Source organism: Sapajus apella, unplaced genomic scaffold (assembly GCF_009761245.1).
Source record: "Sapajus apella isolate SASKATOON/1434 unplaced genomic scaffold, GSC_monkey_1.0 scaffold5, whole genome shotgun sequence".
Taxonomy (NCBI): domain Eukaryota; kingdom Metazoa; phylum Chordata; class Mammalia; order Primates; family Cebidae; genus Sapajus; species Sapajus apella.
In genome coordinates, this window is record NW_022436945.1 from 18,723,251 (window position 1) to 18,749,117 (window position 25,867).

General features: G+C 37.2%; 1 long non-coding RNA gene across 1 annotated transcript; it reads left to right on the forward strand.

The window, feature by feature from the left end:
- Window positions 1–5,434: 5,434 nt before the first annotated feature.
- LOC116545902 lies at window positions 5,435–17,584 on the forward strand. Its single transcript, XR_004266502.1, has 3 exons — window positions 5,435–5,693; window positions 13,763–13,775; window positions 17,573–17,584. It is a non-coding gene; the product is annotated as an uncharacterized LOC116545902 (long non-coding RNA).
- Window positions 17,585–25,867: the final 8,283 nt, after the last annotated feature.

Genomic DNA, 25,867 nt, shown 5'->3' on the forward strand with positions numbered 1-25,867 from the left:
ATTAAACATGCAACCTGTTTGTAATAATAGACTATCTTTTTAAAAAGTATCCATTTGGCTTATTCTAACTAGTTTAATTATAATGAAGCATTCATTACAATTTTTGCAGTTATAATTGGGCTAACAAATAATTCTTCTATAAAGAACTGTAAGTCCATAACTTTGAAATTTTACATCAGCTTGAAAGCTGGAGATAAAGGAATACTTCCCTGGAGATAAAGGATCCAGGGTAGGATCATAATATAAAAGAAACTTTAGAAGAGAGACATTTTCAGACTCAGATAATACATGAAATATCTTTTCTAAGCATAACTACCTCTAAAATATTGTATGTAATATTTGATATTTTCCTATAATTGCTTATATTTCCTAGTTGCCTATGGTAATTTACTCTGAGACTTGTTTCTCAATTGTCTGGTATATAATATTACAGTTTTCTTTTCTGCTGTATATACTCCTAGCACCTAAAGATTTATTAATATGGAGACTAAATGCAAAACTGGGCATACTGAAGAGCAGACCTTTGCTATAAAGACATCTCACTCATTAGTTTTAATAACCCTTGTTAAAGGTATGTTTGTAATTGAGTCTCACTCTGCTATTATCTACAGTAATCCAAGACAAATGACATGGATGAGATAAAATCATTGATTTTCATTTCCTTTTTATTATAGAGTTTAGATGATTAGCTACTGTTTCTTGACAGAAAGCCAAGAGGTAACATTTTGCAGCATATTTTTAATCTTTTCTAAAATAGTTTTGCAATTACTTCACCAAAATTTTTATTGATCACCTACTCTTTGGAGGTTGTTGTCCTAAGCTAATGTGGAAAAGACAAATGAGAATCAAGGGAGTTAAAGAAGGCATGATCCAGTTATTCAAATGAATGTCTTGACTCTTTTGAAGTGACCTACCAATTGTGCTGGATTAGTAATTACTATGGTTAAATTCAGATAAATCTTCAATATTAAAAAATATACTCAAATGTAGGTTAACAATTTACCTTTTCTATTATTATTAATAATGTTCATTATTTATGTCTTTATTATTATAATTGAGAAAAAATAATGCCCCAAAAGAGAAGAGTGTTTGCTCCCTTAAGAGAAGTAGAAGGAGGGGATGCCCCTACATGAACATTTAAAATTTAATTATTTTTAGGATGATGGGGTTCTACTTCAAAATGTAGCTCTGATCTAGCTAACTCAGCAGCAAACTCACAACTACCATCTTATGACTTCTACTCTCTGGATATCAGTTAACTTTTGCATTATAATATAACATCAACACAACTTAGCAGTTTAAACCAAAAACAATTGCATTCGTTTTCTATTGCTGTGTAACAAATCACTACAAATTTAGCAGCTTAAAACAACACAATACTATTAATCTCACAATGTCCCTGTATCAAGAATCCAGCATTTTCTATCTCATCTCAGCATCTCCTAAGGTTACATCAAGGCATTGACTGGTTGTGTACTTATTTGTAGGCTTGACTTAGGAAAGACCTAATTCCAAGATCCCTCAGGTTGTTGGCAGAATTCATTTTCTTGCAGTTGCAGAACTGATGTTTCCCTTGCCTCGTTAGCTACTGGCTGGTTAGTTTTCTCAGCAATTAGAGACTGCTCTCCAGTTCTCCAGTTTTTGCCATCTGGGCTCCTCTGTCTTAGTCATGGAGAACAGCTCCCATGTGTCAAAAACCATCCTATGCTTCTGATCTTTTACATATATCTTTCTGAGAATAGCTAGAGAAAACTTTTAAAAGGCTTATGTAATTAGGTCAAGCTTACACAAATAACCTATATTAAGACCAACTATGCCATATAACATGAAATCATGAAATCATGCCATATAATATAACATTAATCATGAAAACACACCAAATTCACAGCATACTTATATACATGGTTTGTATTTATCTGGTGGATGAGATATCCTGCCTACCACAAACATTCATGAATCTCACAAATCTGCTAGACTACATTTAGTTATGTGGTTCTTTTGGTATAAAATAGTGTGGTAAATTATACAGCTGCAATCAGCTAGACACCAGCCTGCTTTAAGAGAGCCTTTGTAGGGATTCCATGAGTCCCACACATTGGGTTCCGTAACATAGGGATCCATGAGCTTCATACTGGGCACCAGAATATAGGGATTCAGCCCTACATCACACATGGGTACCCTGAGTTTGGTGGCTACAAATGAATGAGAAAAAGATTAAGAGAGAAAGTGGGACCAGGGGCCATCACTTTATTACTCTGGAGGTGGCAATGAAGGCCCCAAGCTCTATTTCTTGATTACAATCACTTTGATCTATAGGGTAGGGGTGGAGTGATGCTGGAATGAATCAGTGAGCCAGGAGTGAATCAGTGAGCCAGAACTCATATGTCATCCTCAGGGTTGATAACAGTGGCGGTTTGGGAGTTTCACAAAACAAGAACATGTGGTTATCTTTAGTTTATTATCTATGTACAGCTGATGGAACATGGGCCTTACAAGGAGCCTACAAGTCTGGCTACATCACAGTGCTGCAAAGGGGTTTTATGTCCTCGTGCACAATGTTTATGGTAACAAAGCCTAAGTCACCCTGCACTGGAACATGAGGCATGGAGAGGCCTTCCTCCTCAGAGGCCTCCTGTGGCCTTCCACAGTTTGTTGTTCCTTGTTTATATGTCACTCATAACCAATTTATGTAGGCACTCTGTAAGTCCTTTCTTCTTTGCAGCTTTTCCCAATAAGACTTGTATGAAACAGTCATAAGAAAAAGCGAATTGGGGCCTCACTTCACCTTTTTTCTCATTTGCTAATGGGATAGTATAACACTTATTAAAGTAGCAGTCCCAGGGTTCCAAGAGTGAGCATAATGGTGTAAAGTCTCCTGAGGTTTAGTCTCTAACTCATACATTGTCCCTTCTCCTACACTGTAGCCAAAGCTAGTCATGTGTCCTGTCTAGATTAAAATAGGGAGGCATAGTATGCACATCTTCAATAGAAGGGAAGAGTATTTTAATTTTTGCTATCTCCCACACATGGCTTTTTCAAGATAAGGAGAAAGCGGAAAAACTGTTATCATGGAATATGTATTGACAAATATACAATTAATTAACATTTCTATTACTATTCTTTTTTTGATAATCTTTTTTTTTCTTATTGTACTTTGGGTTCTGGGGTACCTGTGCAGATCATTCAGGGTTGTTGCATAGGTACATCCATGGCAAGGTGGCTTGCTGCCTCTATCCCTCCATCACCTATATCTGGAATTTCTCCCCATGTTATCCCTCCTCAACCTCCCTAACTCCTGCTGTCCCTCCCCCAGTGCCCCCCAACAGAACCCAGTGTGTGACGCTCCCCTCCCTGTGTACATGTGTTCTCATTATTCAACACCCGCCTATGAGTGAGAACATATGGTGTTTGATTTTCTTTTCCTTGTGTCAGTTTGCTGAGAATGATGATTTCCAGATTCACCCATGTCCCTGCAAAGAACACAAACTCATCGTTTTTTTATGGCTGCATTCCATGGCACATATGTGCCACATTTTCTTTGTTCAGTTATCATTGCTGGGCATTTGGGTTAGTTTTAGGTCTTTGCTATTGTAAACAGTGGCACAATCAACATACATATGCATATGTCCTTATAATAGAACGATTTATAATCCTTTGGGTATATACCCAGTAATGGGATTGCTGGATCAAATGGAATATTTATTTCTAGGTCCTTTAGGAATCACTACACTGTCTTCTACAATGGCTGAACTAATTTACACTCCCACCAACAGTGTAAAAGTGTTCCTATTTCTCCACATCCTCTTCAGCATCTCTTATCTCCAGATTTTGTAATGATCACCATTCTAACTGGCATGAGATGGTATCTCAATGTGGTATTGATTTGCATTTCTCTAATGACCAGTGATGATGAGCATTTTTTCATAGGTTTGTTGGCCTCATAGATGTCTTCTTTTGAAAAGTGTCTGTTCATATCTTTCACCCACTTTTGAATGGGTTTGTTTGCTTTTTTCTTGTAAATATGTTTTAGTTTTTTATAGATTCTGGATATTAGCCTTTTGTCAGATGGGCAGATTGCAAAAATTTTTCCCATTCTTTTGGTGCCAGTCACTCTAATGATTTTTTCTTTTGCTGTACAGAAGTTCCGGAGTTTAATTAGATCCCATTTGTCTATTTTGGCTTTTGTTGCCAATGCTTCTGGTGTTTCAGTCATGAAGTCCTTGTCTATGCTTATGTCCTGAATGGTTTTGCCTAGGGTTTCTTATAGGGTTTTTATGGTGTTAAGCCTTATGTTCAAGTCTTTAATCCATCTGGAGTTAATTTTAGTGTACGGTTTCAGGAAGGGATGAAGTTTCTGCTCTCTGCACATGGCTAGCCAGTTTTCCTAATATCATTTATTAAAGAGAGAATCCTGTCCCCACTGCTGGTTTTTGTCAGGTTTGTCAAAGATCAGATGGTTGTAGATGTGTGGCCTTGCCTCTGAGGCCTCTGTTCTGTTTCATTGGACTATATCTCTGTTTTGGTACCAGTACCAATTTATTTGATTACTGTAGCTTTGTAGTATAGTTTGAAGTCAGGTAGCATGATGCCTCCAGCTTTGTTATTTTTGCTTAGAATTGTCTTTGACTATGCAGGCTCTCTTTTGGTTACATATGAAGTTTAAGTTGTTTTTTTCCAGTTCTATGAAGAAGGTCGTTGGTAGCTTGATGGGTATGGCATTGAATCTATAAATTACTTTGGGCAGTATGGCCATTTTCACAGTATTGATTCTTCCTAACCTTGAACATGGAATGTTTTTCCAACTGTTGGTGTCCTCTCTTATTTCCTTGAGCAATGGTGTGTAGTTCTCCTTGAAGAGGTCCTTTACATCCTTTGTTAGTTGTATTAATTGGTATTTTATTCTCTTTGTAGCAGTTGTGAATGGCAGTTCATTCTTGATTTGGCTCTCTTTAAGTCTTTTATTGGCGTATAGGAATGCTTGTGATTTTTGCACATTGACTTTGTATCCTGAAACTTTGCTGAAGTTGCTTATCAGTTTAAGAAGATTTTGGACTGAGACAATGGGGTCTTCCAAATATATAATCATGTTGTCTGCAAATAGAGACAATTTGATTTCCTCCTTTCCTAATTGAATACCCTTTATTTCTTTTTCTTGCCTGAGTTCTCTGGCTAGAACTTCCAACAGTATATTGAATAGGAGTGGCGAGAGAGGGCATCCTTGTCTAATGCCAGATTTCAAAGGGAATGCTTCCAGTTTTTTCCCATTAAATATGATATTGGCTGTGAATTTGTCATAAATAGTTTTTATTTTGAGATACATTCCATGGATACCTAATTTATTGAGAGTTTTTAGCATAAAGTCCTGTTGAATTTTGTCAAAGGCCTTCTCTGCATCTATTGAGATAATCATGTGGTTTTTGTCTTTTGTTCTGTTTATGTGGTGGATTATGTTTATAGACTTGCATCTGTTGAACCAGCCTTGTATCCCCAGGATGAAGCCTAGTTGATCATGTCGGATAAGCTTTTTGATGTGCCATTGCAATGGGTTTGCCAGTATATAATTGAAGATTTTTGCATCTATGTTCATCATGGATATTGGCCTGAAGTTTTCTTTTTTTGTTGAGTCTCTGAAAGGTTTTAGTATCAGGATGATGTTGTTATCATAAAACGATTTGGGAAGGATTACCTCTATTGTTTAACATAGCTTCAGAAGGAGTGGCATCAGCTCCTTTTTGTACATCGGGTAGAATTCGGCTGTGAACTCATCTGGACCTGGGCTTTTTATGGTTGGTAGTCTATTAATTGCTGCCTCAACTTCAGCTGTTGTTATTGGTCTCTTCAGGGTTTTGACTTCTTGCTGTTTAGGCTTGGGAGGCTGGAAGTGTCCAGAATTTATCCATTCCTTCCAGGTTTACTGGTTTATGTGCATAGAGTTGTTTGTAGTAATCTTTGATGGTAGTTTGTATTTCTGTGGAATCAGTGGTGATATACACTTTATCATTTTTTATTGCATCTATTTGATTTTTTTCTCTTTTCTTTTTTATTAATCTGGCTATTGGTCTGTCTATTTTGTTGATCTTTAAAAAAAAAAACTAGCTCCTGGATTTATTGATTTTTTGAAGGGTTATTTTGTGTCTCTATCGCCTTCAGTTCTGCTCTGATCTTATTTATTTTTTGTCTTCTTCTAGCTTTTGAGTTTTTTTGATCTTGCTCCTCAAGCTTTTTCAATTTTGATGATAGGGCATCTATTTTAGATCTTTCCTCCCTTCTCATGTGGGCATTTACTGCTATAAATTTCTCTCTAGACACAACTTTAAATGTGTACCAGAGTTCCTTGTGTCTTCATTCTTGTTGGTTTCAAAGAACATTTTTATTTCTGCCTTCATTTCATTGTTTTCCAGTCAACATTCAGGAGCCAGTTGTGCAGTTTCCATGAAGTTGTGCAGTTCTGAGTTAATTTCTTAATCCTGAGTTCTCATGTAACTGCACTGTGGTCTGAGAGACTGTTTGTTATTTTTTCTGTTCTTTTGCATTTGCTGAAGAGTGGTTTACTTCCAATTATGTGGTCAATTTTAAGTAAGTGCGATGTGGTGCTGAGAAGAATGTATATTCTGTGGACTTAGGGTGGAGAGTTCTGTAGATGTCTATTAGGTCTGCTTGGTCCAGATCTGAGTTCAACTCCTGGATATCCTTGTTAATTTTCTGTCTTGTTGATCTGTCTAATATTGACAGCGGATTGGTAAAGTCTCCTGCTATTATTGTGTGGGAGTCTAAGTCTCTTTGTAGGTCATTAACAACTTGCTTTATGTATCTGGGTGCTCCTGTATTTGGTGCATATATATTTAGGATCATTAGTTCTTCTTGTTACATTGATCTTTTTACCGTTATGTAATGCCCTTCTTTGTCTCTTTTGATCACTGTTGGTTCAAAGTCTGTTTTATCAGAGACTAGGATTGCAACTCCAGCATTTTTTTGCTCACCATTTGCTTGGTAAGTCTTCCTCTATCACTTTATTTTGAGCCTATGTGATTTGCACATGAGATGGGTCCTGAATACAGCACACCAATGGGTCTTGACTTTTTATCCAATTTACCAGTCTGTGTCTTTTGATCGGGGCATTTAGCCCATTTACATTTAAGGTTAATATTGTCATGTGTGAATTTGATCCTGCCATTTTAATGCTAGGTTGTTGTTTCGACCATTAGTTGACACTGTTTCTTTATTGTGTTGATGGTCTTTATCATTTGGTATGTTTTTGGAGTGGCTGGCACTGGTTATTCCTTCCCATGTTTAGTGCTTCTTTCAGGAGTTCTTGTAAGGCATGCCTGTTGGTGACAAAATCTCTCAGCAATTGGTTATCTGTAAATGATTTTATTTCTACTTCACTTATGAAGCTTAGTTTGGCTGGATATGAAATTCTGGGTTGAAAGTTCTTTTCCTTAAGGATGTTGAATATTGGTCCCCACTCTCTAGTGGCTTATATTGTTTTTGCTGAGAGATCCATTGTGAGTCTGATGGGCTTCCTTTTGTGGGTAACCCAACCTTTCTTTCTGGCTGCCCTTAACATTTTTTCCTTCATTTAAATCCTGGTGAATCTGATGATTATGTGCTTTGGGGTTGATCTTCTTGAGGAACGCCTTCATGGTGTTCTCTGTATTTCCTGGACTTAAATGTTGGCCTGCCTTGCTAGGTTGGGGAAGTACTCCTGTATAATACCCTGAAGAGTGTTTTCCAGCTTGGATTCATTCTCCCCATCACATTCAGGTACAGCTATCAAACATAGATTAGGTCTTTTCACATAATCCCATATTTCTTGGAAGCTTTGTTCATTTCTTTTCATTCTTTTTTCTCTAATCTTGCCTTCTCATTTTATTTCATTGATTTGATCTTCAATCTCTGATATCCTTTCTTTTTCTTGCTTGATTCAGCTATGAAAACTTGTGTATGCTTTGTGAAGTTCTCATGCTGTGTTTTTCAGCTCCATCAAGACATTTATGTTTTTCTCTAAGCTGGTTATTCTGGTTAGCATTTCATCTAACCTTTTTTCAAGGTTCTTAGTTTCTTTGCATTGGGATAGAACATGTTATTTTAGCTCAGAGAAGTTTGGTATTACTCACCTTCTGAAGCCTGCTTCTGTCAATTCATCATATTCAGTCTCCATCCAGCTTAGTACCCTTGCTGGTGAGGAGTTGTGATCCCTTGGTGGAAGAGAAGCATTCTGGTTTTTGGTGTTGTCATCCTTTTTGCACTGGTTTCTTCCTATATTCATGGATTTATTTACCTGTGGTCTTTGTAGTTGGTGACTTTCAGATGAGGTGTCTGAGTGGACATCCTTTTTATTGATGTTGAAGCTATTTCTTTCTGTTTTCTAGTTTTCCTTCTGACAGTCAGGCCCCTCTGCTGCAGGAGGGCTGGAGGTCTACTCCAGACCATGCTTGTCTGGGAATCACCTGTAAGTTTTTTATTCTGTTATCTTCATCCCAGAATGGTACCTGCCAGATGTCAGCAAGAGCTCTTCTTTATGAGGTGACTCTTTGGATATATGGGGGCTGGGGAGCCACTTGAGGAGACAGTCTGGCACTTCTCTGAGCTCAAGTGGTGTATTGGGGTCTCCATTGTTCCATTCAGAGCTACTGGGCAAGTATGTTTAAGTCTGCTACAGCAGAATTCATAACCGCCTTTTTTCCCAGGTGCTCTGTCTTCGGAAGGTGGGGCTTTATTTATAAGTTCCTGACATGCCGCCACCTTTTTTCAGAGATGTCCTGTCCAGCTAGGAGGTAGTCTATTCACAGTCTGCCAGCAGAGGCCTTGATGAGCTGCCACGGACTCTGCCCAGCTGCTGTGTAAACTGCCTTGCAGTTTTGTTTACAAAAGTATACTTAGAACTGCCTCGGTAATGGTGGTCTGCCTCAGTAATGGCAGACTCCTTTAGTAATGGTGGAGTGCCTCAGTAATGGGGGACTGCCTTGATAATGGCAGGCTTCCTCAGTAATAGTGGACATACTCAGTAGTGGCGGACTGTCTCAATAATGTTGGACTGCCTCGGTAATGATGGAGTGCCTCGGTAATGGCGGACGCCCTCACCCAACAAAGCTGGACCGTCTGGGGTCCAGCTGCGCTTGCTGTGAAACTCTCAATCCTGAGCGTTTCAGATTGCTGGTCTTGGTGAGGGTGGGACCTGCTGAGCCAGATCAGCTGGCTCCTTGGTTTCAGCCCTCTCTTTTTCCGTTGAATGGGGGGCTTTGTCTCCCAGGCATTCCAGGCGCCAGTTGAAACAGCTGCCCAGATTTGTATAAGCTTTTGTTCAGAGGCCTGCTGCACCGGCTGAAACCCAAATGTATTATTATTTTGAAAACTTAGAGTAAAATTGTACACTTCAAAGTTTTGTATTGGAAAATCTAACCAAAAAACCGGTTATAATTTAGAAGAGTTGGATGAACAAAACAATACCAAAAAGACGTAAGTTTTACAATTCTCTGCAAATAAGTTCAATATAAGAATAGGACTGGGGCCGGGCCCTGTGGCTCACGCCTGTAATCCCAGCACTTTGGGAGGCCGAGGCAGGTGGATCACGAGGTCAAGAGATCGAGACCATCCTGGTCAACATGGTGAAACCCCGTCTCTACTAAAAATACAAAAAATTAGCTGGGCATGGTGGTGCATACCTGTAATCCCAGCTACTCAGGAGGCTGAGGCAGGAGAATTGCCTGAACCCAGGAGGCGGAGGTTGAGGTGAGCCGAGATTGCACCATTGCACTCCAGCCTGGGTACCTGGGTAACAAGAGCCAAACTCCGTCCCAAAAAAAAAAAAAAAAAAAAAGAAAAGAAAAAAAGAATAGGACTGGAAGAAAGGAGAGAGAATATTTTAGCTAAAAGAATTTTTTTTGTTTGTTTGTTAAATGTTGTCTTGACCTAAATCTTGGAATATTGAAAAGTGAAATAAAGTTCTTTGACTTACCTTTCATTTTTTTATTTTTGGGGAGCTATTTATTTAAATCTAAAAGCAACTAAAGATCCTTCTTCTGTAAGCACTGTTTTGACCTTTGTTGATGTTTCTATTTCTGTTATAGAAATCTGAAGGAAATTTATAAAACCTAACTAGCTTTTGCCCATCTATTCTCAATTTCTTATGTGCCACTGGCCTTCTTTTTGTTTGTAAAAACTGACAGGAAGACAAATGATAAATGAACTGAAAGAGACACATCTATTTATTCTTAGGACTCTTACAGTCTCTCCTAGACAATGATATTCAATTAAAAGCATGATAGACTGGAAAAGAAAAATGTGGCACATATACATTATGGAATACTATGCAGCCATAAAAAATGGTGAGTTAGTGCCCTTTATGGGGACTTGGATGAATCTGGAAATCATCATTCTCAGCAAACTCACACAAGAATAGAAAATCAAACACTGTATGTTCTCACTCATAGGTGGGTGTTGAACAATGAGAACACATGGACACAGGGATGGGAACATCATACACAGGGGTCTGTGGGGGGTGGTTGGGGGGACAGTGGGGGATGGGGAGGTTGGGGAGGGATAACATTGGAAGAAATGCCAGATATAGGTGACAGGGGGATGGAGACAGCAAACCATCTTGCCATGTAAGTACCTATGCACTAATCCTGCATGATCTGCACATGTACCCCAGAACCTAAAGTACAATAAAAAAAACATGTGTGTGTGTGTGTGTGTGTGTGTGTGTGTATAAAGCATGAGCTCAAGAAGAAAAATGTAAACATCTATATAATCAATATTGGTATAAATATATATTTTAGTAGTTTTAAAGAAATACTAGTTGACTCCAGTAATGGCAGATTTTCTTATAAGATAGGCCAGATGAGTGCTTCTAACCTTTGTATAATCAAGTCTTATTAAAACTAAAGTTTGGGGAGATTATCTTTTCAAATTTAAAGGACATGATGGATCTAATATTCAAATCTGACTTCCCTTCAATGACACCACTCAAATAGGCCATCTGCCACCACACTGCTCTCTCAGCTTCATTTCACTAACTGCACTGTCATGGCTCTAGGAAAAGGTCAAGAGTGCACCTGCTCTGTTCAAATATACAGATGGTCAGTAAGTTTATCGACACCTTAGATTTTTAAAATAAGTACCTATTCCTAGATATGTGTTAAAGTTTATAATTTTTAAAATGTTAGCATTTTTTTTTTATTTCTGAGCAAGATTTAGCAAAAAAAGAAACCAAGAAGTCTTAGAATTATGTTCTGAAATGGACAAACTTTCTTACAAATGAAAATTTGAACTGTATACATTTATGACTTATATCTACTAAAAATCTTTTGACTAAGGTACTGTCCATTAGTAGGTGGTAATCTTTGAGAATCTAGAGATGCGACTGCATATTTTTATTTTATTTGCTGAAATAAACAGTAATTTGAGAGGACCTGACAAGTACCTGGCAGATATTAAAAATCGAACAGGGACAAAAATAATATTGTTTTCTCCTAAGTTGTTACCATTTTATTTGGGGAAGAGGGATGATAGATGACTGCTATGCTATGCTATGATATGACATATTAAGTCATGAAAAGGGGGGTGTTATATACATTGTCAGAGCCTTATCCACATACCAGTGCTCCTTATCTCTATGTGGATGGATCCAAAAGCTTAGGATTGAAAGAACATGTGACCGAGGTCTTTTTCTGGCTGGCCGAGTGCACTGGAACTATAATTAGGAGACACAAAAGATGAGGCTACAGTAACCCAGGAGCAATTCTTTTCTCATGATGTAATGCAGGGTCACTAAATATTGTAGCCTTCTTTCCCCTTAGGTGGAACAACAGTGACATGCTTCACGAAGTCTACTGAGTTTCCCAGTGCTATCCCATAGCATTAGCCTACTTAGTAACACATTTTGTATTAACTGCCATAAACTCCCTCCCCATTGTGTTCTTGGGATCACCTCCCGAAAAATAACTTAAACCTGAATCTTTTTCTCAGCATGTATTAGTCAGGATGATTAAGGGAAATAGAAGCAATAGGATATTTGTAGAATTTTAAAAAAAGAGAGACTTATTATGAAAGATTGCTTCATGTGATTATGGAGGATAAGACTGACAATTGACAAACTAGAGGTCCTGGGAAGCTGGTGATATAGTTCCAGTCCAAAGTCAAAGACTTGAGAACTAGGAGACCCATGGTGTAAATCCCAGTCTGAATGTGAAGGTCCAATAACGAGGAATTCTGATGTCCTAGGGGAGGAGAAGGCAAACATCTTAGCTCAAGCAGAGATCAAATTTGCCCTTCATTAACCTTTTTGTTCCATTCAGACCCTTAGCAAATTGGATGCTGCACATTTTCAATGGCTAAGATATGCTTCTTTATTTAGTCTATCAATACAAACTTTAACCTCTTCCAGAAACATTCTCACAGTCATGCCCCCAAAATAATCTTTTACCACATATCTGGGCACTCCTTAGCCCAGTCAAGTTCACACATAAAATTAACTATCATTCATGGCCTGCATTTGGAGAAATTCAAACTAAATCAGAGAATAAGGGCAAATAGCATAACCTCTTAAATAAAGTAGCCAAGAACGACCTGAGATGACATTCCTTTAAACACCTGACACCAGGTTAAACACCATTTCAGACTCCTAAATTAAAAGGAGAATTGTGTGGACTTTGACCACAAGAAACATTCAGGCTGAGGAAACAGCAAGTGCAAAATTCCTGGTAAGTTGATGAAAGAACAAGGCTGTTGTTTGAGCTGGTGGGTAAGGAGATAATGGGTGGGAAAGGATGTATTAGGGATTTGAGGGTGGGCATATTAGGACTTCCTCTGAAGGGAATGTAAAGCCATTGGTTGGCTTTGAGCAAGGAAGGAGCATATTGTGTGATATATGTTCCAAGAAGCAGCATATACAGTGATACATGCTCCTTATATATGCTTATCATTTGTATATACTTGATTGAAATATATTGAGTTATGTAGATATGTACACTATACATGTTACTAATATATATATATATATAAAATAAGCATATATCTTGTCATATATCATAAAACATATATAATATATATATAAGTTATATAAACATATATAATATATATAAGTTATATAAACATATATAATATATATATGTTATATAAACATATATAATATATATAAGTTATATAAACATATATATATATATATATATATATATATATATAAAAAAGCTATATCACATATATCGTAGGGGCATATATATAAATGGTTAATAACGAAATACAACCTGGAGGGTAAAGTTGAAATAGGAAGTCCTGATTAGAAGTGAAAGACAATGCTGAAAAGAATGATGGCCTGGTAAGGGTGAAAAATATTGTTTGGCTTGTCCTGGGGGACATGCATGGTGAGAAGGAACCAAGTTCTGAGGTATTTCAAAGGAAGAGTCAACAGGGTAATATGATGGATCAAATCTTGGATATGAGAGAAAGGGAAAGGTTAAGAAGACTTCCAGATTTTTGGTTTGAACAACTGGAAGACCAGAGGTTATTTCTATTAAAATTGGGAAAACTATAGCAAGAGCAGTTTAGCAAGAAAGATAAAGTCTGGTTTTAGAGATTATAACTTTGTCCCATGTATTAGACATCCAAAGTTTTGCCACCTATTCACTGCACAATCATAGAAAATCTATGTCAACGGGAAAATCTGCCTTAACTCATGTCATGTGTTGGAAAAGTTCAAGGATGCTTCTCTACTCCAACAGCAGCTGTGGGATTATCATAACAAGAGTGGTTAGCACATCAGTGTATTTTTTGAGGTGGGGAGGCAAACAGCGGTGGCAGTGGGGAATATCTTCAAATTGTATTTATGTGTAAGGATATTTTTACTTACATTTTGTGTCAAAATCAATGCACATTGTAAATTATACTCAAGATACTTTTTTCATACTTCCAACAGTCTTTCACATCTACTTCTACCCTGGAATCAGGAAATGCCAATGAATTATACATCAATTTAAGAAATATTTATTAAAATCTATGAGATACTGGTAATACATGGTAAGTGAATAAAAGCAGACATCCTCTGAGACAACATATTATCATGGGAGAAGCAGACATTAAACAAATAACAAAAATCAATATATGATTTTAAAGGAAAGAATACAAAATGTGATGAAAGATGGTAACAGAAAGCAATTTAGATTCATTGCAAGGGTGTAAGAGCAACATGTGAGGAAGCGACATTTAACCTGAGACCTAAAGAGACCATAAAATTCAGCTGGACAAAGTGTAGATGTGCTGCCTCTGTATTGGGTGCACACAACTGGGATTAGGGAAAGTTCAGAGATAGATACGGTATAAAAATTAATTTGAAAAAGGCTTGAGAAAGCTGAAGTGGTATATAAGTATATATTATTATGTGTTATTGTTATTAATTATTACACCAATGGTGTCTAAATGTCAGGAAAATTTATGTGTGGATGAAACCATAAGTAGTACAGAATCACTGAATGCAGCCACTTAACTGTAACAACAAGTAGTTCAATTTCATTTTTCAGAATACACTGGGTCAATCCAAGGAGCCAGAGAAGACAGTAAAGGTGCCAAGACCTGGAAGGAGCAGATATAAGGTGAAGATACTGACATGGGTGTCTGTGGAAGGCCATTCCCCTGGCCAAAATCACTCTTAAGAGATGCTAGTGATAGTAGCAGAGTGTAATCCACACAAGCTGAGTGTGGTTGCAGGGACTCTGGTAATAGAGAGCCAGAAAGCCATCAGGTGGCCTCTGGAATTGTTTATGAGCTTGTGACAGTGGCAAGGATTCAGTAAAAGCACATCTCTCCTGCCGAGATCTTGGTGTTACCTATTCTGACTTCTAGGAATTGACTCCCCAATCATCCTATGATTCTACCCTTTGCCTTATAAAATTGGCATTGCCTAAGCTTCTCATCATTGGCTTAAAAAATCCTTTACGGATTGGTCTCAGCCGACCTCTTCCATTTTATTTCCTTCCACTCTTCTACCTCTGTAACATTTTTGCCACACCAAACTCCTTTTGATTTCCAAATGTGCCATACTTTTTCTCAAACCTAGGACATTACATATCCTTTTCTGTCAACACGCTCCCATTATTCCCTTCTTTGACATAGCAAGCTGGTACAAAACTTCCATGTGTTGACTTAGACATTTCCTTCAGGAAATATCACCCTTCATAATCTTAACTCTCGTTTGAGGGACCTGTTCTGTGTGCTCACAAGAGTGTACACAGCACTTCTGTATTGTAATTATTACTGAACAGGAATTGTGATTGTAGAAAAATTTAATTCCAATTTATTTAGGTAAAACAGGTTTAAGGAATGTTTAAGTTGTTGTAAAACATGTCTGCAATATCTTTGACACTCCCTTCAGGAGGCAGGTCAAACATTTTCTTTGCTTGAATCTGGACTGATCAGAGAGTCTCACTTTTAGCCAAGAAAAGTTCCAGGTGTGGTGCTCCATGACCTCTGGCGCTATAGCAGAAAAGGTGATGCAGATCCACCCTGCACACTCTTGGAGGCAGAATTCTTTGCCAGTACCCCAAGTTTCCTTGCCATCATCCTGAGGACATCACGCTTGTGGTTATGTAACGTTACATGCGAAAGGAGAATTTTCACACATAATTAAAGGTACCTATATTTGGCTTCATATTGATCAAAAGGAAGACTATCTGGCTGGACCAGACCTAATCACATGAAACCTTTAACAGCATAGAAATTTCTTTGGCTAGAAGCAGAATAAGAAGTTAGAGAGGCATGAAGCATTGTGGGGATTTGAAGTGGGAGTTTCCAATACTAATTACAATGTTTGAGGGATTGATGGAGGGCCCGTGAGAAGTCTCAGGGCAAGGCACTTCTCTTGGCTCTCAGGAGGTGACAGCAGCCCTCCACTGACAATCAGAAAATGGGGTCATCTGTTTCACAACTGCAAGGGACTTAATTCTGCCAACAGAATGAGCTAGGAAGCAAATTCTTCCTTGGCATTTCGAAAGAGAACACAGCTGGCCAAAAAGTTGAGTGTGGTACTCTGAGTAGAGAATCCAGCCAAGACTGAACCCGACTTTGGACACACAGACTAGTGAGGTATTAAGTGGCTGTTGCTTCGAGTCACAAAATTAGTCATACTTTGTTACCCAGCATAGAAAACTAATACTTTCTGAGTCTCTATTTTAAAAATCTGAGTGCACCCAGATCATCATGTTATAAGGAAACTCAGAACACTTGGAAAGGTCACACATAGGTATTCTAGATGACAGCCTCAGCTGAGGTCCCAGGTGACAGCTAGCATCAATAGTGAGATATGTGAGTGAAGACATCACCTAAAGATTCTAGCTCACAGATACAGAGAGATTGAGCCATCATATCTTCCCAGCAGAGGACCAAGATATTTTGGAGCAAAGCCAAGCCATCAGTGCTGTTTTCTTTATTGATTCCAGGCCCACAGAATCAATGAGCCAAAACAGAAAAAAAAAAAAAAATTAAACTGCTCAGTTATAGGATTATTTATTATGAGGCATTAGAAGCTAAATTCTGCCAATAACTGAGTATTGAGTAACTTATAGAACTTCATCTAGAATATATAAGTAAAATGATTAAATAGCCAGGAGTGTACATATCGGAAAGACATGTAACTGTACCATAAGACTGCTCTAGGTGGAAACCCCACAGTTATACACTTACAGCTCTGCATTCATGAGGCATGTGACCAAAGATGAGACATATCACTACAACTACTTCAGAAGATGCAAAAGTCCCTTCCCCCTACCCTATTCCCTAAAGAAGGAGCTAATATCCTATGTGTTTCCTAACACACGCTCCTCATGGGTACTTCCAAGACCCCTAAGCAGAAGCACTGACCACACGTAGACAGTTTGAAGGCAGGGCATCTGTAAATCAAATATTGTTTCAGCTTTCTATCTTTATATTATGTGAAAAGAAATTAAATATGAAGAGTGAATGTAGGTGAGCCACAATATCTGTCATATCTGTCACAATATTATCCATTTGTTCCCAGCTACTCAGGAGACTGAGGCTGGAAGATTGTTTGAGACTAGGAGTTTGAAGCTGCAGTGAGCTGTGATGTGCCAACATTCTGGGTGACAGAGCAAAATCCTGTCTCTAAAAAAATAAATACACACATACATATATAAATACATAAATAATATTATCCATGTATTTATTCCTTCCTTGGAACTTATATACCTAAAAGGCAGAAGAGGTTCTGTTCATCATTATATGTTACATATGTTGTACAGTCACTGACAGAGTTGGTGCCTAATAAATAAATATAATAAATATAAATAAATGAAGGGATATTTCTACTTCTTTAAAAATAGCTTTCTATCTGGTTTCACACATCTCACTCAAACCACTTTAAGCATACCTTATTAATAGAAACTATTTCTAAACATATGTAATTCACCTTTGTGCTATTTTTGTTCCCTCTGATTTTGTCATTCATATCTTAGCTGAACATAATGTTCACAGAAAAATGTTACCAGACTACTTCCTCTAATTTGATGTTTAGTATCATGTCCTGTTCTCCTGCTTTAATTCTCTGTATGGCACATACTAATAGATAGTTTCAGATTTATTCATTGATTTCAAGTTATTTATGTACTGATAGAAACAGCATGAGAGCAACTACCTTGTTTATATCTAATGCTGTGTCTAACATACAGAATGAACTCATCAAGTATGTAAAGAATGGACAAAATTCACCCCTCCAACCTCCACTTAAATTACCTTCCATCAGCTCTGCCTTTTTAAATTTGAGTGGACTTTTCAGTCAATTCTTTTGAATTGACCTTCTTGCCTTACTGCCCTGTACTGTATGTTATTTACCTTCTAAAACAAAAGTAGATTTGGATTGTATAAAATAATTTAATTGTCTTGGGGATAATTCTAAAAACCATTTTCCCACTGCACATTCACCTGGCTGTGAACTCTACTTGCCCATCGTCCACGGAGTTACACAAAGATGAAGAAAAGCACTAGTAACCAGTGACGTAAGCCCAGGATAGCAGCTAGCAATAGAGACGTGAGTATCCTGGAAGCAAATGTTACGAGAAAAATACGACCCGTGGCTGAGGAAAAGTGAAGTTCCTGAAACTGAAAGACAAGTCCGAAATAAAACAAAGCTAAAGTGATAGGAACATAAAGCCCAAGGCACTGGCTAAGTTCAGGACTGATCAGATAGAGGCTTGGAAGAGCAGAATTGTCTAAATTACTTGAGTTTTAGGTCTGCAGATGGTAAAAACAGAGTTCAAATCCTCATATTCTCTTACATAGCCTCCCTTTCTTGAAGACCAATGGAGCACTGAAAGATGGAAGCTGTTTCTAAATGTGTTTAATTCATCTTTGTTTTATCTTCATTTCCCCTGATCTTTACGTAGAAGTCATTTTATCATTCATATCTCAGCTTAAACATCATATCCATAGAAAAACATTGAGGACCAGTGGAGCCCTGGGAGATAAAGTGGTCCCAGCTGTAGGGAGTAAAAAAAGAAGAATCTAGGTGTCAATGACCAGGCAAGTTCATTGACAAAAAAACAAACAAAACAAAACAAAACAAAAAGAGGAGAGAATCTTCCATCATTCTCTCAGATGATATTAGATAGTATTTTCCGCTTGAGAGTTGAGAGGAGAGAAACTGTTTTAAAATGTTTAGATTTCTAATATTTAGTAATCATTTCACAAATGATTTTTTTTTTGAGATAAAATTTTGCTCTTGTTGCCCAGGCTGTAGTGCAAAGGAGCAATCTCAGGCACCGCCACCTCTGCCTTCCAGATTCGAGAGATTATCCTGCCTCAGACTCCAGAGTAGCTGGGATTACAAGCAGGAGCCACCACGCCCAGCTAATTTTGTATTTTCAGTAGAGACAGGGTTTCTCCCTGTGGGTCAGGCTGCTCTCCAACTTCTGACCTCAGGAGATCCGCCCACCTCTGCCTCCCAAAGTGCTGGGATTACAGGCGTGAGCCACTGTGCCCGGACCACAAATGATTTTAAAAGAAATTATATTTAATATCAATTTTAATATTCAGAAGCTCATTTTTTTGTACTTTAGATTCTGGGGTACATGTGCAGATCATGCAGGGTTGTTGCAAAGGTACATACATGGCAAGGTGGTTGCTGCCTCCATCCCTGTCACCTATATCTGGCATTTCTCCCCAAGTTATCCCTCCCTTACCTCCCCATCCCCCTGTTGTTCCTCCCCTGCCCTCCGCAACAGACCCCAGTGTGTGATGCTTCCCTCCCTGTGTCCCTGTGTTCTCACTGCCTATGAGTGGGAACATGCAGTGTTTGATTTTCTGTTCTTGTGTCAGTTTGCTGAGAATGATGGTTTCCAGCTTAATCCATGTCCCTACAAAGGATATGAACTTATCGTTTTTTATGGGTGCGTAGTATTTCATGGTGTATATATGCTAATTTTTTCTTGTCCAGTCTATCACTGATAGGCATTTGGATTGGTTCCAGGTTTTAGAAGCTCATTTTAATTTTATTTCTAGAAATAAGAATTCTATTTATTCGCAAGTACACAAGAAACTTAATTTTCCTGACAACACAATTATCTCAAGAGATAACTATGAATACAAAATTTTAACATAAAACTGATTTTTTTATAGCTGCTGTTCATTTAGTGAATTAAACTTATTCATTAACACACACATTTTTAGAACATTATAGTTTAAAAGATTTATGATTTTTATATGAGTAACGTACATATGATTATATAAATTTAAATGTGTTTAACTGTAACATTATAACTGGTATGTTTATTTAATATTATACATCCATAAAAATTGTTATTCAATATAATGCAAAACAATTTTTCTAAGCAATGTGATATTGTGCTAGACTGAAGAATCTTTGCAATTAAATGACTATATTTGAAGATCGTTGTTAAACTGCTTCAAGTATTCAAATTATTTAAAAAAAACATTTAAACTATAGAGTGTGTAATAACAGTACCTATCCACAAGTCCGATTATGAGGATTAGCTAAGTTATTACATGGAGAGAGATTTGAACATGTTTAGCGACTAACATGAAGTATGTAGTATTAGTTACTACTATTGTTTACATTAATGCTTAATAATGGCCTAATAATGACAAGCTTATAAGAGCAGGAAGATAGATTTTCGTGACTCATCTTTATTAGATGTTCAGAACACTAGCAAGCACAGTGCCAGAAGTTGAGTTTTATCTCAGAGTAGGAAGATTAAACAGAATTGGCAAACTACAGTGGTAAGCCATCATATAGGAAGGACTTTTTATTCAGAAAATGAATAAATATAAGCATTTATAACTTCTCCATTTGCAGTCAAACCAAAATCCTATAGTGACTGCTGTCTTCTTTAGTACATACTTATACGGCATCTCCAACTATGTATGATTGAATTGCTCATAGATATTTTTTCACTGTATTTTCTGTAGGTTACTATATTGAGTGAATCTTTGCTGAGTAATTGAATGAGCTCATGTAATGATGTATTAAATGAGCATGATTAATTAGCCTTCTAATGCATAATATACATTATCTGATTAAAATTTTTGATTTATATCAACTCTCATAGTTTATTGATTATTTATTTAATATTAACATTTAAATTAGTAGTGTTTGATTTATATCAGCTCCGCCTATGGTTACAGGGATGTAAACTAAAAGAAAATAGATCATTGCTTGGCATGGCATAAAGTCAACAAAGCTACTTGAGAAACCTGGAAAAATTTTTAGATTATCTTTTGTTCAGTCTTGGTATCATGCTGATTTCCTATATGAATATTGTAAAGAAGACTCTTGATCATATTACATTTTCCTATAAATAGGACATAACTTAATATGATTTAGAAGCCTAATAAAAAATAAACTGAAAGTCTTGTAGCCTAACACCAAGTAAAGTTGGTATCCTGTTCATTAAAATTTTAGTAGCTATATTGCCTTTATTCTTCCTGCCTAAAGGTAAAAATTTCAGCCTTGGTTAGACACCAAGGAACAGACCTCGTGTAATATGAACTTATTAAAGGTGATCACATACTTAAATCAAATGCAACCATGTAATAACCCTGTCTGTAAGAAAGATACTATGTTAAGAGTTATCAAAAGGAGAGATCCAAGATGGCTGATCACTAGCAGCTCGGGATTGCAGCTCCGACTGAAAGAGCAGAGAACGAGAGGATGCCACACTTTCAGATCAATTTTTGTTGCTCACGCACCAGGAGATTCCCAGCGGAGGAGTCCCACGTGTCGCCAACGCGACTCTTGAGGCCGGTGAGGCGGTTTTGCTGCTGCCTTGGAGCGGCGGTTCTTGGTGCAGAGTCAGAAAAGCACCATCAATCTTAAAGCCGCTGTTTTGGCCGGTGCAGTGGGTTGCTCAGATTCTAGCACCGGGAATCAACAAGTTGGACATCCATTCAGAAACCCAACTATAAAGATGGTAATTATAAAGACCACAGATGGATAAATTTATAATGAAGGGAAGAAACCAGCCTAAAAAGGCTGAGAATCCACAAAATCAGAATGCCTCTCCCTCTACAGGGGATCACAGTTCCTCATCAGCAACAGAACAAGGCCTGATGGAGAAAGGCTGTGTCCCATTAGCAGAAGGAGGCTTTAAAAAGTGGATGATAAGAAACTTCTGGGAATTAAAAGAACTTGTTCTAACCCAATGCAAAGAAACCAAGAATTTTGAAAAAAGGTTTGATGAAATGTTAACAATAACACACAATTTAGAGAGGAATATAAGTGAATTAATGGAGCTGAAAAATACAACACGAGAACTTCGCGAACTATGCACAAGTTTTAACAGCCGAATTGATCAAGCAGAAGAAAAGATATCAGAGGTCGAAGACCAACTTCATGAAATAAAACAAAAAGACAAGATTAGAGAAAAAAGGATAAAAAAGAACGAGCAAAGCCTCCAAGAAATGTGGGACTATGTGAAAAGACCTAATCTACGCTTGATAGGTGTACCTGAATGTGACGAAGAGAATCAATCCAACCTGGAAAATACGCTTCAGGATATTATTCAGGAAAACTTTCCCAACCTAGCAAGGCAGGACAATATTCAACTCCAGGTAATACAGAGAACACCCCAAAGATATTCCTCAAGAAGACCAACCTCAAGGCACATAATCGCCAGATTCACCAGGGTTGAAATGAAAGAGAAAATACTGAGGGCAGCCAGAGAGAAAGGTCAGGTTACCCATAAAGGGAAGCCCATCAGACTCACAGCAGATCTCTCAGCAGAAACCCTACAAGACAGAAGAGAGTGGGGGCCAATATTCAACATCCTTAAAGAGAAGGACTTTCAACCCAGAATTTTACATCCAGCCAAACTAAGCTTCATAAGCAAAGGAAAAATAAAATCTTTTGTGAACAAACAAGCACTCAGAGATTTCATCACCACCAGGCCTGCTTTACAAGAGCTTCTGAAAGAACCACTACAAATAGAAAGGAACAACCAGTATCAGCCTTTCTAAAAAATTGCAAAAAATAAAGAACATCAACATAGTTAAGAAATTGCATCAACTAATGGGCAAAACAGCCAGCTAACATTAAATGACAGTATCAAATTCACATATATTGTTATTAATTCTAAATTTAAATCGACCAAATCCCCCAATCCAAAGACACAGACAGGCAAAAAAAGCCAAGACCCATTCGTATGCTACATCCAGATTCATCTCACATGCAAGGATACACAAAGACTTAAAACAAAGGGATGGAGAAAAATTTACCAACCAAATGGAGAGCAAAAATAAATAAATAGAAAGCAGGAGTTGCAATTTTTGTTGATAAAATAGACTTCAAAGCAACAAAGATCAAAAGAAGCAAAGAAGGATATTACATAAAGATAAAAGGATCAATGTAACAAGAAGAGCTAAAGATCCTAAATATGTATGCACCCAATACAGAAATACACAGATATATAAGACTTATAAAGAGACTTGGACTCCCACACAATAATAGTGGGAGACTTACAGATCAATGAGACAGAAAGTTAACATCGATATTCAGGACTTGAACTCAGATCTGGAACAAGTAGACTTAATTAACATTCATAGAACTCTCCACTTTAAATACACAAAATATACACTCTTATCAGTACTACATCATACGTATTTACAGGTTTAAATGAAATATTGGTTGGCTGCTTGTTAATTGTTTTTCTTCCCTCATTTTTTTTTTATGTCTCTACTATTAAACACAATTACAGGCATACCCATTTTTAGACTGCATTCTAGCCCGGGCAATAAAGCAACACCCCTGTTCTCTCTCCCTCTTCCTCTTTCTTCCTTTCCTTTATTCTTTTTTTTCTTTTTCTTTTTCTTTTTTATTCTTTTTCTTTCTTTCTCTCTTTCTTCCTCTAAAAAAAAGAGTTATAATTTTATCCAATAATAAATATTATTTCTATAGATGGAATCTCAGTGGTTAGTGGGTAATACACCTTCAAATTTATTTATCGAAACATATGAGGTTAAATATAAAAAGCAACTTCTAGCCACAGATTATAAAATACTCCTTAAATTCCTTTCATTTTATATGGGGGGGGTGTGTGTGTGTCCTCTTTTTGGATGGGACAACTAGACTCTAAATTATCTTCTTTATAATAATAATGACAGCATATTATACATCCTGGTTCTAGTAATAAGGAAAAATATTTAAATGAGAATGTCAAGTTGGCCTCAGGCACATCCAGGAGCCGTTCCTGAGAGTCATCTGTATTACAAAGTTTAATATTAAGTGCACTTGTCCCAAAGTGATTAGTAAACTAAATGGGTAACCTGAAATTCAGACAAGGCCTTGCAGGACCTTATGCTATTTATTATGGTACCAGAAATCTCAGGTCTCAGTTGAATGATCCAGGAATGTGCTCACAGTGGGAAATAACTTTTACCAGAGATTTTTTAACTGGACTGAAGAGATAATGGTGACTCCTTTTCAGGGGCTATACTGAGATTTTATTTTCCTGAGCATTAGTGCTCACATTTCTGCCATGTAGGGTAAGTCAGTGTGAAGAATCAGAGAACAAAGCTGGCACCAAGATTTTCCCAAATAAGGAATGGGTAGAAGAGAAAACTGCCCACGTTTGAATTCTTGTTTTTTTTTTTTTTTTTTTTTTTTTTTTTTTTCTTGTTAATCAACTGCAGTGCTGTTTCTGCTCTAGTTATATCGAATAAAACAGGATTCTTACAGTAAATTTCCCTTTTGGTCACAGTATATACAGGTTTATTTTCTGTCAATTTCAAACAATAGAGCCTTACCGCTGAAAGGATTGATCACTTCTGTTTAATTAGTTCAAAAGTTGTATGCTAATCAATACTATTCAATAAGTACTAATCATGTAAAGGATTCTTAAAAGGCAGGGAGAATATAGACTTGGAAAAAAGAGAAATGTATCTATTTCATAGAACGTACATTCCAGACAGGAACAAAACACCAAATAATAACACCCATCGATGATAGACTGGACAGAGAAAATGTTGCTCATATACACCATGGAATATTATGCAGCCATCAAAAACGATGAGTTCGTGTCCTTTATAGGGACATGGATGAACCTGGAAACCATCATTCTCAACAAATTGACACAAGAACAGAAAATCAAACACTGCATGTTCTCACTCATAGGTTGGTGTTGAACAGTGAGAACACATGGGCACAGGAAGGGGAGCATCACACACTGGGGTCTGTGTGGGGCAAACAGGGAAGGGACAGCAGGGGGTGGGGAGTTGGGGAGACATAGCATGGGGGGAAATGCCAGATGTAGGTGATGGGGAGGAAGGCAGCAAATCACACTGCCATGTATGTACCTATGCAAGAATCTTGCATGTCCTTCGCATGTACCCCAAACCCTAAAATGCAGTAAAAAAAAAAAAAAACAACAACAACATTGCATTATGAGAACGAGCATGAATTACTTACAGAAGGTTAAGGAGGTTTCTTTGAAGTTGTAAGGTTTAAGCACAACTTGGAAGTCTGATTTTACATCATATGTGGTGAAAATTCTATTTTTTTAAGATAATCTGGCTAATATATCTTGGAATGAGGACTATGAAGAGGTTGAGGAGAATCCCTTTTCTTCAGTCTTACTGTGAAATTTGGAAAAAGTCACCTCTAGCTTTATTGGATGCATTTGTAATATGGAAAGTAAGAAAAATGCAATCTTCCATCTGCTGATAAATTCTGATTATAATTTTTAGGGTGCTGAGTCAATAAATATATTTAGAGTAAAATAATCATTTTTATGAGATTATGAATTACTTTAGAGACATTATATTATTTTCTTCTTCATTATATCTCCAAAGTGATGCTCAGGACTGGAAATTAACAACATGTTTGAGGAGAGGTCATATTCAAGTTCTCAGAGGACAGATGAGGGCCTTAGACTATGGAAGACTAGGGCAGTCATATAAGAAAGAGATAATATTGCCAGAGGTATTACCCTAATTCAAAGTTTTTGCTAAGAAACGTTACTTTATGCAGTGTCTAATAATTTCTTCTCCCATATACCATTATTTACAAAAATGAAGTAAAACCATTTAACTAGGATTGTGCATAGTTGTTGTATCACTTGCATTTTAGGATCCTAAATCACCAGTGTCTGAGTGTGCACTATGCTTTCTAGTTCTACTGAAGTCTTGTTTAATTCCAACATTTTTTTTCTGCTTCCCTCTCTTTGTTTCTTCTTATTCCTGCTTTCATTTATTCTCTCAACACGTATTTATTGAACATTACTATTTGCAAGAACAGGTCCTAGTGATGTAATGATAAACAAAACACAAAGTTCTAGTTATCTGAGAATTAATCATTTATGAACCAGCAGAGGAGGTGGGTATTAATAAACCAATCACAAACCAGAGCGTTTGT